Consider the following 16,573-nt stretch of genomic DNA (forward strand, 5'->3'; position numbering starts at 1 on the left):
CGTACCTCCAGTTTTGGGCGTTATATCCGTTTTGTCTAAAAGTTCTCCATAATGTTCTCGAGGGCGTGTGAAGTCTACCAATCCGCACTTGGCCATTCCAATACTTAACAACTTTTGGCTCTATTTTGCTGGGAATCGAACCTAGGACCTCATGATTCGTTATTGAAAATGGCGACCACTAAATCAACGAGGGCAACGAGACAGTTATAAATATCATGCATCGTTGAAGCAAGTGATATTTTAATTACTTAAAACGATACATAAAGGTGGAACAGACTTAGAGGTGGTAACGATAAAAAGTTAGAGGTGCGTGCTGGGGATTCGAACCCCGAAGCCGAAGTACTAACCACTAGGCTATCACCGCTTTATTAATCAACTTATCTCAATAAAATATCTTAAGCACAATTACTCACATACTAAGGTCGTATCCCCGAGGTAAACACAAGGCTCCTGTGTCATATTTCTCCCAGTGACTCACATAGAAGTTCACTACAATACTTATCAAGTAGGCTCTGAAATTATAATAATTCTATCATTTATTCTTTTTTTTTTTAATGTTTAACAATGCTTAAAAAAAATAAAAAATACTATTAAAAATTTATAAAAAAAACATCCACCCTCCGCTTGCGCTGGGCTTTTGAATGCCCAAGCAACCGGCGGTCAGGGCTCCAGAGTGAGGAACCTCCTCACAATACGCGCCGTTTCAAGGACTACTGCCTTCTGTATCCGACCCTTAATCCAACAACCAAGCGAAAGCTTCTTAAGATGTTGGTCGAAGCTTTTCGCGAGAAGACCGCTTTTGACCGAAGAAGCGCTTGAAACGACGATCGGAACAATTACGGTCGACTCAACATCCCACATGGCGGTAATCTCGTGAGCAAGGTCCAAATATTTAGTAATTATTATTATAATACTGAAAATTAACGTGTGTTTTTTTAAACGAGAATGCTCAAGAATAAAATTTTTTTTGTGACAAAAGATATCCCTACACTTTTAAAAGCACAAACTTTTCTTCCTTCTTCTGTTGCATATCTACTACAGTTACCAAATTTGAGTTCTTTATCACACCTTTGTAATATAAGTTCATAGAAAACACCGTCACACCTTTTAAAAGTTGATCTATATATCTAGTGGCAATAGTCTTCAAACAAAATGGCTGTGACATACGGATAAATAAGTCGAGATTTTAAAGATTGCGTATCAAAATCGACTGTGTTTTTTCAACAAAAAGATGTTCGAGAGAAATTTGAGAGACTGATGGAAAAAGAATATAACCTAGCTGGAAATTTGGGGGAAGTGCTTCTCGTCTAATAAACGGCAAATCAAAATGAACGAACCAACTGAACACAAGAATTGAGAATTCATCCCTCCCAAACACGAAAATCAAACTGTAGAGTATAAAGAAGACGACGTATGGAGTCTAGGCCGTGGTGGACTATTGCACCCAACGGGCTAGAGACTCCAATCCTCCTTGTAGCGGTCTCTACATTACATAACTAGATGGCGCTACAAAAATCCTGCATCGTGCTAGCGAAGTGTTCACGAAGAATACCTATATATACAACTTCCAAAAAGGAATGTTCGGACCTCGGTCCCCGAGCACGATCACCCCGCTCGGAGGAAAATCTTCCTATTGTTACGGTCGAGCGTATCACCATAGCTCCCGTACACTCCTTGATGATTTACCGTCGTTTCTGTCTGTCTGTAATGTACATTTAGTCCAATGGCCATGACCCGATTTCATCGTTTATACTAAACACGATCAAGCTAAAATCAGAAACTGGGTGCAGCTTGAACATTTGAACGTGTACCAAAACATGATTTTATTAGCTTGATAAAGCAAACGGTGTTATCAGCCCTCAACTAGATTCTGTTTCCGAAGACACATTATAAAAAACTGTTTAAGTTCTGACACTATAAGAAATATATCTTATTAGCATTATTAATTACTAATAATATTTATCAAGATAAATCTACATGTATGAAGTCATGTATGTAATTTGATATGAATATATTGAGCGATTGATGTGACTGATTTGGATGAATCATTACCGCAACCTTGATTAATCAAGGGAGAAATATATTAGTTTTTACGTTGTTGTGTGTGGAAGTTGGAACGTCTCTGGCAAAGTAGAATATTTGCCAAGGAGTAGAAGTAGTAGGTACGTGTGTTCCGGGTACCTCTATGATCAATTTATAAGCAAAGATTTTTATGTGTTCTAGACTAGCTAGTAGATTATTCAAAGTAACTATTGAGAGTCTTAAAGCTAATAGGAAACACTCTTTGACGTTAAATAAAAAAAAACATCTATGTCGCACACTTAACACGTCAAAAACTTCTTGTCATCCCGAACACCTGTGTGTCTAATTTTAATCGCAAGAAAATATCTGAGTTCCTAGATTTTTTTTTTATATTAACGATAGGCCAGCGCTTGACGACAATCATGCCCATTAGAAAGCAATGATGAGGTCTAGGTTAGAGCACGCTTGCCTAGAAAAAAGCCTATTCACTCTAGCCTTGAAGGTACTCAAATTATACGTAGCAGGAAACACAGTTGCCGGGAGGGCGTTCCACATCTTAGCGGCACATATCAGAAACGTGGATAAAACAAATATAATTAATATTATATCACCAAAGAAATCAGTGGGTTAAATCTACCTATATATCTAGTAATATATTTTATTTATTGTTAGGACCAAAATTACATTGCCGTTAGACCATGCCTGATGCCTATGAGCATGAGGAAACTGTTATCAGTGATGGCTAATGGCTCTTAAATGTTTGAGATGTGGATGTACATGTCATGTCAGGATGTCCATCGACTGATAATGCATGTAGTCCTAGTAGTTACATAGTTGGCAGCGCATGTTATATAGGTGTAGTTCTTTGATTAATAACAGCGGCACCTTCTGAGACCGTTTGGTTCACGTGTTCTTACGTAATTCATCAAACTAACGTACCTAAATTATCTCCGTTCCGTATTATATCCGTTCTCTTGCTGTAAGTCCTATCTACAAAGGTTGCCTGTAAGAGATTGCTTGCAGCAATAAGGCCGCCTTTGCATGTCTACATTGTTGACTGTATACTCCTTACTGTTTCTTTTCCTGTATGTTATACGTGCAATAAAGTGTTCTTCTTCTTCTTTTTCTAAATTATACGCAAAAACATAAAAACAGCACGCGCAGTGCACACCCCATTATGTATGCTTTCGAACTTAAATTGTTATCTAAATTATTGATCACGTAGTGTATATGATGAAAGTGGCAACTCATCATCGTCTCCATAAGGCTGGGTATAGGGTAGGCCCACGATAGTAGGAGATAGGGTATTAGCATAGGCCCACCACGCTACTCCAAGTGAACCTCTAACATCGTGAAATTATAAAACTACAACTAAATGGATTAAATTTCGCAATTTACCTACACATGGGTTATGTTTATTGCAATATCTTTTACTTTACTATTCTGTATACTACGTGTAACAGAACTATGAATATATAAGTATATTTCATACGGAAACACCCTGTAAAAATATTAAATCAAAAGAAGCATTTTTCCATACAAACGAATTCAAATCATGTTTACTTATGACAACCCTATTGAGGAAAAAAGACCGACACGCGCATAGTACCTACGCTACGCGACGCGTACTTTCAAAGTGACAGGACTGGAGTCATATTATTTAAATTTTGCATGTGATGTTCGGGCTGTATCTGATTTCTTTCAGTAAAAACTATGGCAGTGGTTTAATCAAAAACTATTAGGTTTTACTGTTTCACACATAAGTCTCAGAGACAGTACATAATTTACCTATAAAGCCTGTGAAGTATTATCCTCTTAGGTTTTGTTATACAAATAGGGACTAAGTTATACTTACTTAGTCGAACATTTCACCAGTTAATTTTTAACAACACCACACTGTCCGTAGTGTACTTAGACATAAACAGTTATAACTAGCATAGTTACCGCAAATGTTTATAGAACATTAAACTCATCGTTTTATGCAAAATGAGCCGTTTTATGGCATAAAATTAAAATAAGCCCTATGATAGAAACGATTAGGTATTTTATATTTAATTAATATTACAACCTAATGAGATTTTGCTCATCAAATACCTATACCTATCAAATGCCTATCAATTAATTTCTGTTAATGATAACTGATATGGTACAGAGAATTTCAAAAAGCACTGTAGGTACCTATAGATGACTATTAATTAAACATTATAACATTGTTCACAGTAAAAATGGGCGTTTTCCGTCATAGGTTTTAAGTTGTTCATTGGAACTTTGAACTGTGGACACACTTAACATAACCTGTGTACATACAGGTAAATAGGCTTTCTGTTAGAAGAGGACAATGAACTATCTATTAAATTTTCATATCGTGTGTCTAATGTGCAGAAATCTTTTGTGGGAGTATACCCAATACTTACTTAGGTATGCCTTTATACAATTTTGCAAGTTTAAGCGATATGCTAAAACACATTAATACCTCCTGTAAGTTTATCTTACAGAGATTAATTTCTTAGTTTTTTAGTTTATGCATCTCTCACAATGTAACACAAAGTCACAAGAAACGAATATTTAATTGTAAATTGTTAATGTTAGATACAAGCAAATGCTACTGCAAATGGAGAATCCGCCTTCCGAACTGGTGGTAGTGTCACTACTACTGGTTACTCTACCACCAGTTCTACTATGTAATAGTTGAAATACAATTAAGATTTATGCGATGATAAATAGTAGTTAAAACCCATCTGCTATATAATAGGTTAAAAAGGCTGACGTTCGCTCTTTTATTTTAAACTAGGCGTGCCCTACGGCTTCGCCCGCGCAATTTTGGGAGGCAGCGTACTGCTACATAGTCTACACCTATATATGAAATTTTGAGATTTTTTCAGAAACTTTTTTTTATCTTTCGTAATTTTTTTCAATGAAAAGTATACTATATTATTTCTAATACCTTCAAGAATATGTATTAAAAGTTTCATGAAGATCGGTTCAGTAGTTTTCGCGTGAAAGCGTAACAAACAAACTTACATTCACATTTTTAATATTAGATTAGATATTAGAAGGGAAGAAGGGATTAAAGGGTGCCTATTTCTTAAATTTACAGTTTTATCGTCTCTAACTTGAAACGTATGAGATTTCGTAATGAGTCAGCCAGATTGTGATTGGTATTTCACTCCCAATTGAGATCAGCCTAAACCTAAGTCAAATTAAAAACAAACCTAGCGTAAATCCAAAAGCTCATAATTTTAAGGCCACACACTGCACACCGCTAAGCTACAGAGCTACTCACATAAATTGTAATAAAACATTGCCTAGCAAAAATCAAACCCACGAGTGAGGGTCAGCATTTAAACGCGACAAAAAAGCCTATTAAAAATAATTCTGTGCAGTGGACAGTGGTGTAGTTTTTAATTAACCACAGTGACAAATGCCGTTCCGATAGCTGTTAATTCGATGCACTGCGTTAAAAAGTATAAGCCCCCAGCTGGGAATCCATTCTATGGCAACCAATTTTAACACCGCTCAGTCCACCCTTTGACAACTGATTGGCGCAGTTTGCAGCAACCCTGCTTTCTGAGCAAAAAAATTTTGATGTTGGAAAAGAGCAACTGCTGAGTTTCTTGCCGGCTTCTTCTCGGTAGAATCTGCCTTCCGAACCGGTGGTAGAGTCACTACACACGGACAGACTTGACGTTTCAAAAGTGCTTGTATTAGGAATACTTGAAATAAATGAATTTTGAATTTTGAATTTTGAATTTTGAATTTTGAATTTTGAGCCCAGGGCCGTGAGCTTGATTCCCAGAATTGGAAAATATTTGTGTGAGGAGCATGCATGTTTGTCAGTGCCTGGGTGTTTATATGTATATTCTAAGTATTTATTTATATTATTCATAAAAATATTCACCAGTCGTCTTAGTACCCATAACACAAGCTACGCTTACTTTGGGGCTAGATGGCGGTGTGTGTATTGTAAAATAAATATATATATATATATATATGTTTGCGCTGGTACAGATAACGTCTACGGCCCCAATGGTATGGTATGGTAGTTTTTGTGCACAGCGTAAACATACGCCTCTTGTTCAAATTTCACTACTGGTTTTCGGATTTACTTATAGATATATTATATATATTTTTTTATACTTAATTATCATTGACGGAGCATAATGTCGTCCACCGGTAAGGGAAAAACAAGCGCCTTCTCCTTCTCTCTCTGGGCTTGTCTCCGTACTTGGTCGGCCGGAACCTCCCGTTGTACGTAGTGCCACTGGTACTGCTCCCCGCTGGGTCACTCCAGCTAGCAGAGCTCACTCCGGAAGCTTAGCAGGCCGCCCAGGTCGCCAACAAGCGCCTATAAGCAAAGCAAAACTTCGCAAGGCATCCAAGGAACACGTCCTGCAACCTGCTGTCCTGTGTCCATCTACTTGAGCTGTAGGTGATAAGCCTCATATGCCTGTAATTAAACCGGCACCCAGGCCTTTCAGAGTGCCGACTGCTTAGCGGCAGAAAAAATCACGGTGATAGTCCTTCCCCGTACGTGCTCGAGAAGGGGTTACCACCACGCTGGCCCAGTGCGGATTAGTAAACTCCTCATACCTTTGAGGACATTATGTAGAATTGTCAGGCATGCAGGTTTCCTCACGATGTTTTCCTTCACCGTCGAAGCAAGTGATATTTTTAATCACTTAAAAACGCACATAACTTAGAAAAGTTAGAGGTGCGTGCTGGGATTCGAACTCGGCCCTCCGAAAGTGCAGTCGAGCTTCAACCCATTTCGCTATCACCGCCTTGTCACAGTTATATAGTAATCGCAAAGTGAGTAGTCCAATCTGAAGTTGTTACATACGGTACGTTGTTACATGTGCACAGTCTATGACATATAATGTTCCTGTACACTCCTCTTCTTCAGATTAAACTACTTGTTAATCAGATACATATACTAACCTTATTTATAACAAAACGTTGCCCAACAAAAATCAAACCGATAAATGAGGGTGAGCATATAAAACGCGACAATATGGCCAAGTATTAATTGAGTGCAGTGGTGCAGTGTGCAATTAACCGAGTTAATTGTGGTCCCGTGCGAGTTGCAGTGACAAACTGCGGCCCCGACATCTGTTAATTTGATGCACTGCGTATTGGGCATAGAGCAGGAATGCACAGAGAACAGTTGAATTTGTCTTTTTTTTTTATTCCACTACAAGTTAGTCCATGACTGCAATGGTAGCGGTCTAGCCTGTTAGAGAGTATGGTAGTCATATATATCCCTTTCGATTTCTACGCGATATCGCACCGGAACGTTAAAACGCACGCGGCAATTTAGCGGCACGTCTTTGTCGGTAGGGTCTTAATTAGCCACGGCCGAAGCCTCCGACTAGACCAGACCAGAGAAACCGGGTATCGATTCCGGGACCTCCTACTTAAATTCACAGCGCTCACCGTTGCGCTAGGGAGGTTGTCTGTTTAATTTGAGCAGCGGTTAAGAAGTGGGAATAGTCTAGTGGTTAGTCTTTCGGGGGGGCCGAATTCGATTCTCGGCAAAGCAACTTTGACTTTTCGAAGTTATGTTAAATTCTGAATGCCTGCGTGTTTTCTTTAACGTTCTCAAGGCCTGTAAGTCAATCAATTCGCATTGGGTTGATAATTATGAATTAAAAAAAAATGTAAAGGTCATCTGCATCATCGTTCTTGGTGCATAAACCTCTCGGCAGAGGAGGCTCTGTCATAATAGAAAATGGTTTCGCTTTAACGATTTTCAAGACAATATGTCAGTGATAGCACGTTTTGCTGTTTATCCCGGTTACTATCACTAAATTGTGTTAATACTAGTTAACACACACAAATCCGCATTGGAACAGTGTGGCGGGCCTATTGTCGAAAACAATCTCGCTTATAAGTGGAACGTTAAAAGGAGAGGATATAACCGTTGCTGTCAAATTACGCGTTATTTTATCATGTTGCCAACCGATTGGCAAACTGTCAGAACTATTAAGTAGCACCTAAAAAAACAATGAGTACTAATTAGTTTCATATATGAATACATGGCAAACAAACATACATTTTTAAAGTGACAACTTTTTATGGAAGGGTAAACCGCTTCGTTACGTCACGCGTTACGGTGCCAGTCTGTCTGGCTTCCCTTTCTCTCTACGGCAGCGGTAGGCACGGTCCTTCTCGCTCACTCGTGATAATGTAATTAATAATCATTTAACATTGTAAACATTGTTCAATTTAGATTCGTTTAAGTTATCACTTCCGTCGGGCGTACCCGAGACGCACACGTTTTTTTAATGAGTTTCCTTCAAAAGCTTCAGAGTTTGTGCTTTTGAAGCTCTATCACTGAAAAGATAGTACTCTATGCTAGGGAGTCACATTTTTGCTCAATTGAACTGCCTGTTTGTATGTAGATAGGTAAGCAAGTACATAACATATTGGTGCATAAATTAATGAATATTATTTTACAACTACGCTTCTCTGCTTACAGAAGTTGTTCATTAAAATTCCCAATTAATAGGTCTGGAAGACCGTAAAATATGCATTATTATTTTAAACGCATTAATTTTAATACATGTAAACTGTATATTCAGGCTATGTTGTCATCTCATCTTCTCGTGGTCAATCTGTGTCGTACGAGGCGATTAAGGGAATGCAACAGAGAACGGGTAGTAGCGTCCTCTGTGCTACTACTACTAACATCTCCCATTGTGGTTATAAGCAAACCCCCTTTCCCCCCATTCTAAGAAGGCCTTCAGTCCAGCTGTGGACTACAGGCTACTGACGTTTTATAAAACTGTATAGTCTAATAAATCGATTTTATTGGTAATGAAAGTACATTTAGTTAATTTTTCTCTCGAATTAATAAAAAGCACAAGCGATTCTTTTCACTCAAACTGTCAAGGATTCAAAAGCCCATCGAGATAACGAAAAAAAGCTAAAAGGCTTTAGATTAATTGTGGATTGGTTTTTTTCCGACATTATATTCAGTCTATTTATGAATTCCCATTGCTGATAAAGGCAATCATCAGTGGATAGAGTGATTTAAAGCTTAGAGGCTACTACGAGTTTCCAAATTCCAATATAAGTAGGCACGCATCACCCATACACAGTATTTTGACTACCAGAAATGGCTATTTAACACTCAAACGTGTTCGTTGACGCTGCTACCTTCCGCCATCCTCAAATCCCTCCCGCAAAATTGTTCAGCGTTACTTGTTAAAACTTAATAAAGTGATGCTTGAATAAATCCGATATTCATTAAAACTTTTACCACATAGTTACGAACAATACGAATAACGGAACAATGCTAATTAAATGCAAGCCCGAACTACCAAAATAACATGAAAAGGCGCATCCCTACGAAATTACGGATAATTCGGGATCAGGCAACTGGCAACACAGACATTATCGGCCTGGTTCAAATTTCAAATTACGCGCCGGTGTCGGATAGCTCCCTCCGCGTCGCGTGGCAACGCAGGTGTATCGATCTTCCATGAAGTTATGTTTATCTGGTACTCTCGTCTTTTGAACCTACCTACTTCAACCCTTATGATTCTTGTTTGATTTGATATCCGTAGATCTCTTTGATAGTGGATTGCGGGATCCTTTATTTATCTCAGCTAAACATAAGAATACATTACTTATCACAAGTCTCTTTAAGACTGTCTAGACATATCACAGTTCTGTTACAAGCTGCAAAAGTCTAGAGTCTATTCTTCCATAGTTGGATAAAACAATAATTGACAAGTCGTACTTTTTTTTTTTGTAAAAGCGCGTCAACACCGAGATTTTTATTGTTACTGCACTTGTTACTGCAAACAATTCTTTCTACAATGTATGATGTTTGGTATAGTATTTTTCATTTATAAAAGAGCTGAACTACAGAGTTGCAGACTTTTTTTTCCATATTTAAAAGTAAAAGGATAACTCAGAATAAAGAATTCAAAAAACTCTTGTGTGTGAGATGTACACAGTACGCACGTAAGAAGATATAAGCACTGGCACTTTTGGCGTTTATTATTTTTTTTCCATTTTAGCCTCTAAAGTTAAGTAAAGTAAGTATTAGTAAAGAAAAAAATGCTACAAATAACATCACACTTATCACTCTTTTTTCCTTTTCATATCTGCAATGGAACTATTGTTTAATTCGGAAAAGTTTACTCTCATATGTTTTTCATAATACGCCAAAATAACAAGGCAAGTTAAAATCAAACTCAGGACGTCATTACGCTCAGCAATACATTATAACATATTCACCACATGACTACAGTAGTGTGACCGATCCGTATTTAAATGATGACGTTTATGAAAGAGCAGCTGGGTTGTATAATTGGACATTTCATGAAGAGTCTAGGCAGTTCGTATGGTAATGATGGAAAGACGAAACAAGTTAGAGAAATAAAAAATGATAATTCAATACTTATACATGAATCTATCATATTATTATCTCTTATTAAAATCTTACATTAAGTCTTACTTATCGTTATCTATCTATCGCTATCTCTCTCTGAGCTAATATTTATGCCGAATCCCGGGTTCAAACCCTTTAGCCGTGGCCAGTTTCAGCCTAAAGGCTTAGAGATATCAAGGATCTCCATTTTTTCGGTACTTGTAACTTCGTAATAGTTTTACTTTCTTTGGGCGAAGAAATTGTTAAAATTGGTCCAGCAATTTCGGAGGCAATTGGGTACATACAAACAAAATAATCTTTCCTTTTTATAGTATACTAGCGTACCCAGCCCGCTTCGCCGGGCTAGATTTTGCTTTATTTTATTTAAACAATAAACTTACATCATTAAATTTTTAATTAACGTCTCATAATATATTAAATCATTTATTTCTCTCCGTATTCATTCTCTTCTCGAGTGGGTGAAGATCATTATCTACACCCATGTACACCCAACAATAGAATATCATCATAGTAAATAAAAGCTGTATTTGACAGTTTGTCAGTTCAAAAATAGGAGTGCTCCGATCGTCACCAAACTTTACAGGATTACTCGTCAGGTCAATTTAGAGATTCCCTGAAAATTTCATTGAAATCAGTCCAGCCGTTTTGGGGCCTTTACGGAACAGATCCACATACTTTCTCTTTTATATATATATAGATAGATGATAGAAGTATAAAAATAAATATATTGTAGTTAAACCAGTTGTATGACAGAATGGCAGACTTCATAATCTAGCTGCAAATCTTTGTATTGTATGAAAGACGTTCTACATCACAGACCCGTGGTTAACTGCGATCTAACAAGTTAACATTAGTTTAAATTAAAACAACTAAGGCCGTTTCCATTTGCATCGCACGTGATCGTCTGTCACCGCGTCTAGCCGGCTCATCATGTGCCGAGCGATTAATTCGAATATTCTTGCCGTACAAGGCACACACTGAAGCGACAAGAACTGATAACGTGCATGTAACATTTACATCGTATCGTTTTAACTGTCTTTATAATCACACGATTATGGTGAGCTTACCAGTCATTTGGATACCTAAGACAAATAATAAGGTTTTGAAATTATCGGATGACATTTAATCATCGAATGATATTAGGAGTAAAAAATCTTATTCTTTTTTCTAATAAAACAATATAGAAGATTTATTTTTCATTACGAAAAAGTAAAAGGTCTTCAACAATAGGCCGCAATCCTTTACTTAGGGCGTAACTTTTCTCTTAAGAGATGCTCTTTAAAATTACGTAAATAAGAAACGTCAGAACTGAGTCAACAATATTACACTAGATATTAAACACTAAAACTGGGTGGAACGTAACTAAAAATAGTTATTTAATTACATATTTTTCGAATATGTCAAATTATTAGCGACATAACACTTTCAACTATCAAAATCCAGGAGACCAACAATTGCAATATAATTTCTTTAATTTGGTAATATTTGATGTAATAATAAACAACAATCAATCATGTTTGATAGTGTTCTGTGAATTTGTTATTCGCTTATTTCTTGGGCCACCGGCTTATCATTAGCCAATCGGGCCGGATGGTCTCAGTCTCACACCTATTTACGCTTCCTCTTATGTCTGCCTGGTCTCCTGGTAACTCATGCTCCTGTTTATTTGTAACTAAATTATAATAATCCTTGTATACTAAACTAACTGTTTATTCATAATGCCTTTGATTAATTAATGAGTTTCAAAATATATTGAATTCCAATGTTATTATGACATTTTAGTCTAGTGACTAACTCCAGAGGCATGAGTTAGAACCTTAACTTGCCTCGGTTTTCAGAGAGCTGTTATATCGGTAATTATCACTAACACCTGAGAATGATCGATACCTAGATAAAGTTAGGCGGTGGACTATCTTTCTAGAGCCTGCTCAGTCGCAAAAGCTACATTATACATAGAAGGTCTTTTATGAGAAATGGAGAGGAGAACTTTAATCAGACATTCATTAGTCTGAAAAATTATGATGGTTCGAACGGATTGGTGTAAATATACACTTCAAAATATGTAAATGCTGCTAAAGCCCTTTTCACAGAGCAAAATACAATGCGCAATATTTAGTGTGTGCAGAGCGAAAGTCAAGTCGGCAGCTCCAGCGATTTTCCTGCCAACGCCAAAAAGTCAAACCCTGTCAACCCAAATTGGAGTAGCGTGGAGAGTTTTAGTTATGTAATGATGGACTAATCATTCCTTTAAAATAAACCGGTGCACATCATTAGGATATTAATGACTGATGGAGGTTCATACATAGGTATAGACCAATGACTACAGCTCGGTAGTAACTACAGATGCTTTAGGCGCATTTATAATTACGTTGCTTTAAAAAAGTAAACAGGTATATACTACAACTACTCGTTACTAAATCGATTAGTTCATCTTTAAGATTTAGAATCAATTACGATCGAAGGGTGGGTAATTTATTTTCTACCTCCTTTGTTGCCTAGTAAATATATGCCTTTATACATCGCAGGGATCTTATATTATTACGCTCTTCTTGTTTATTGAAGAGTGTTCTTAAATACTTAACATTACATAGTTACTTAGGTACTTACATTCTTGACTAAGTGTTTGAGCTTATTAGTTTCGTACATTCCAGTGAATTGTTTGTTAATGTACCTAGATTCAGTTTCAAACAGTTTATCCTGTTTTCGAGCTATAAAGTCTTACAATCAAATTCACATCTACCCGTATTGTGTCTAAGTCTGGACTGAAAATAACGTCGATAACACGTACATTTCTAGGGCTGTCACCACTACAACTTTCAAAACGTGTGTTAATAATATTTTTGTATAGGTACATCATCAACAGCCAATAACGTTCCACGGAGGGTTCACCCATAATCACCACGCCGGGCAGACAGGTTTGTGATCGGAGTAGATGGTATTAATAGCACAGAGGAAGCTGCTGCCCGTTATCAGGTAAATTCTTTTAGTCGCCACGTACGACGACCGCTGAATGTGGAGCGGTGGTGATAACTATTCTGATCGGCCGTCACCACACACACACATACACACACAAATACACAAAAACACACACACACGCACACACATTCACACACACACAAACACACACAGGTGTAAATATTTACTTAGTTCATTGATAATCTTTGTTAAAGGTTGTGATTGAGTGTAGAGTACCTACTCGCTATTAGTATATAAGGGACCTTCAATGTTTGGGAACCTTAATTAAGTTATTATCTTCGGTCAACTTGTCAATCACTGTCAATCAATTTAATAAAGTATGTGTCCGTAGCGAGGTTCAGAATAAAATGTTTGCCAATGGTAACATAAGTGTGTCAAAACCCTACTCTGAGGCCGCGAAATATTTATGTAAGATTTTTAATTAGTTTAAATAGAGATTTAAAAATATCATGAGTGTTAAAAATTGTTTTTTTTCTCAACATTTGGCTATTTATATTCACTCATAAAAGAAATAAAGAATACAAAAAAGTGACATTTTAAGTTGGAGAATCACTTTCTGTTCGTAAATTGACAGTAATACCCACCTAAACGCTTCGCTTATGAGGCGTGCAAAAAAAAAGTATGCTTTTGTGTATGTTTGAAGTGCACGCCAGTGTCGCCAAACCTTTCTTTTAATTTTTGTAGTGGTTGAAAAGCTTAATAGCATTAAGCGAGAATGGTACCCTGGCGAGGACGGAGGAAATCTTGGTCTAAAAACCACCACGGCATGTAACTATCGTGGGCTTTGTTAGACGCTTGGGGAACAACCCTAGGTTACATTGTCGACCAATTACTCGCTAAGCTAACAAATTAACATTCAATAACAAAACAGTCTGTTTGTCTTTTTGCCCGCTCCAGCTCGATAATTATTTAGCGGAACCGTGATTGTTTTCAATTCGTCTAAATTTACCGGCCCTTGGCACCGTGTTTATTGTTTTAATTTTTACTAATTAAAGCTTCATTGGAAGTAACGGGATATCCTATAAAATGGCTTTCTTGTTTTGTAAACGTGTTTCGATTAATGTATTTCTGAACGGACGATTCGATAATGGTTTTCCGTAAGTATTGTCTATACATTATTATCAAAAGATCGTTGTATCTGTTGATTGCAAAACCTGTGTTGAGTCTATGATCTGTATTACCTACCGTATGAAGAATTACCGTCTAATAGATATAGTTAGAGATGAGCTAACCTGAAAAACAATCGTCTCTTTCCGATATGAGTTCACTGCTACAACTATTCAGGAACGAGTTTATATAGCTAATGAAGAAGATAATATTTTATAAAGACAGGCTTTACTTTACGCTAATAATAGGTACATTCTCATCATCATCAACATTATCAACCTACACGGCACGGGCTCCTCTCAGAATGAGTAGGGTTTAGGCCTTAGTCCACCACCTTAGTCTAGTACTGATTGCTAGACTTCACAAACCTTTAAAATCGTAATGGAAACTCTCAATCATTCAGGTTTCTTCACGATGTTTTCCTTAATCGCTAAAGCGTTTCACCGATCTTGATGATCGGAGTTTGGTAAAGAGATATCTGCTTGACGGCCGAATAGCGCAGTGGGCAGCGACCCTGCTTTCTGAGTCCAAGGACTCAGAAAGCAGGGTCGCCGTGGGTTCGATTCCCACAACTGGACAATATTTGTGTGATGAACATGAATGTTTTCAGTGTCTGAATGTTTATCTATATATTATAAGTATTTATGTAGGTATATTATTCATAAAAATATTCAACAGCTAACTTAGTACCCATAACACAAGCTACGCTTACTTTTGGGTCAGGTGGCGATGTGTGTATTGTCGTAGTATATTTATTTATTTATTTATTTACTATAGCTGGCAACCTGGAAAAGGACATAGGGAATTTCACGTTTTCCGCAGGATTTTTAAAAATTCCGAAACAACTGTGGAACTTCTAGTAATACATTCAATATTACGCCTAATTTGTCTAATTCGCCTAATAAAATCTCTTTGGTGAAGCCAATATCTCCAGAGGATGCTCCGGTACCGGAGAAAAACAAGCGTACATAGTACTACTTTAAGATCCACCCACAGAATTAAGATTATACAGAAACCGTGTACACGACTAATATAATATACCAATACCAATGGTGAGTGGTTTTTGATGCTTCAACATCAAAAACCACTCCACTTCAGATTGGTTTCTCGAGCCAACTGTTAGTTACTTCTTACCATTTAGCAGTTGACAATAATTATTTTGCCTCCAATGCTCGTTAAGCATAAAATGGGAAAATGGGAAAAAGTTGTGACCTAACAACATTCCACGGATGTAAAGCGAGACGTGCGCGGGGCGTTTTCACTGTTTAGGACACAATGCACTGTATACAATATAATAATGGCTAAAAGGATTCTGTATGGTCTTAATTCAATGGATCCACGATTGTGTAATAAAAATTGCGTAGGTATTTCTTTCTATTTTCTAACTCTCTGTCTCTTTGCACGAGTGTCTGTCTGGCAAATGAAGCTCATCGTAGATGATGATCATTTTAAATTAAATTTCATGAGATGTCACAATGACTCATGACAGATGGATATTTACATCATAGCGTCCGATGACCATCACTCATAAGTGCGAAACCGTGAAGTCATTTTTTTCGTTATAATATTCTTTTCTCAAATATGCGCAGCGTCCGCTATCTGCTATAAAAGACCAATACAAAATTCAATTAATTAATGTTTATTAATATAACAATTATTAATGTCTATTGAACCTGAATAAAGGCGAAAGAGACGAAATAAGCAATAAGTATATTTATAAGTTGTTTTTGCCTTTTTGCGTTTTTTCAAATTTTGTAAAATGCCATGAATGAGTAACATTTTTTTTTTAAATCCCGCTGCAGTATCTAACTTTTCTGGGATACGGAACACCGATAAATATTATCCTATATTCATGACCAGGATGAAAGCTTCACGTTTGCTAAATTTCATCAAGCTCGCTTCAATGGTTGCAGATACACTTTCGCATTAATGATATTGAAATTCTGTAACTTTCAGATTGCAATTTTTCAATATAATATTACACTAACTTTTCTATTACAGGTATAGAGTGCGATTCTAGCGTTCTAAATTCGAATGTCCGCTCCGTGTGACAGCTGTCACAACGGC

This window comes from Pararge aegeria, chromosome 1, assembly GCF_905163445.1.
Source record: "Pararge aegeria chromosome 1, ilParAegt1.1, whole genome shotgun sequence".
Lineage (NCBI taxonomy): Eukaryota > Metazoa > Arthropoda > Insecta > Lepidoptera > Nymphalidae > Pararge > Pararge aegeria.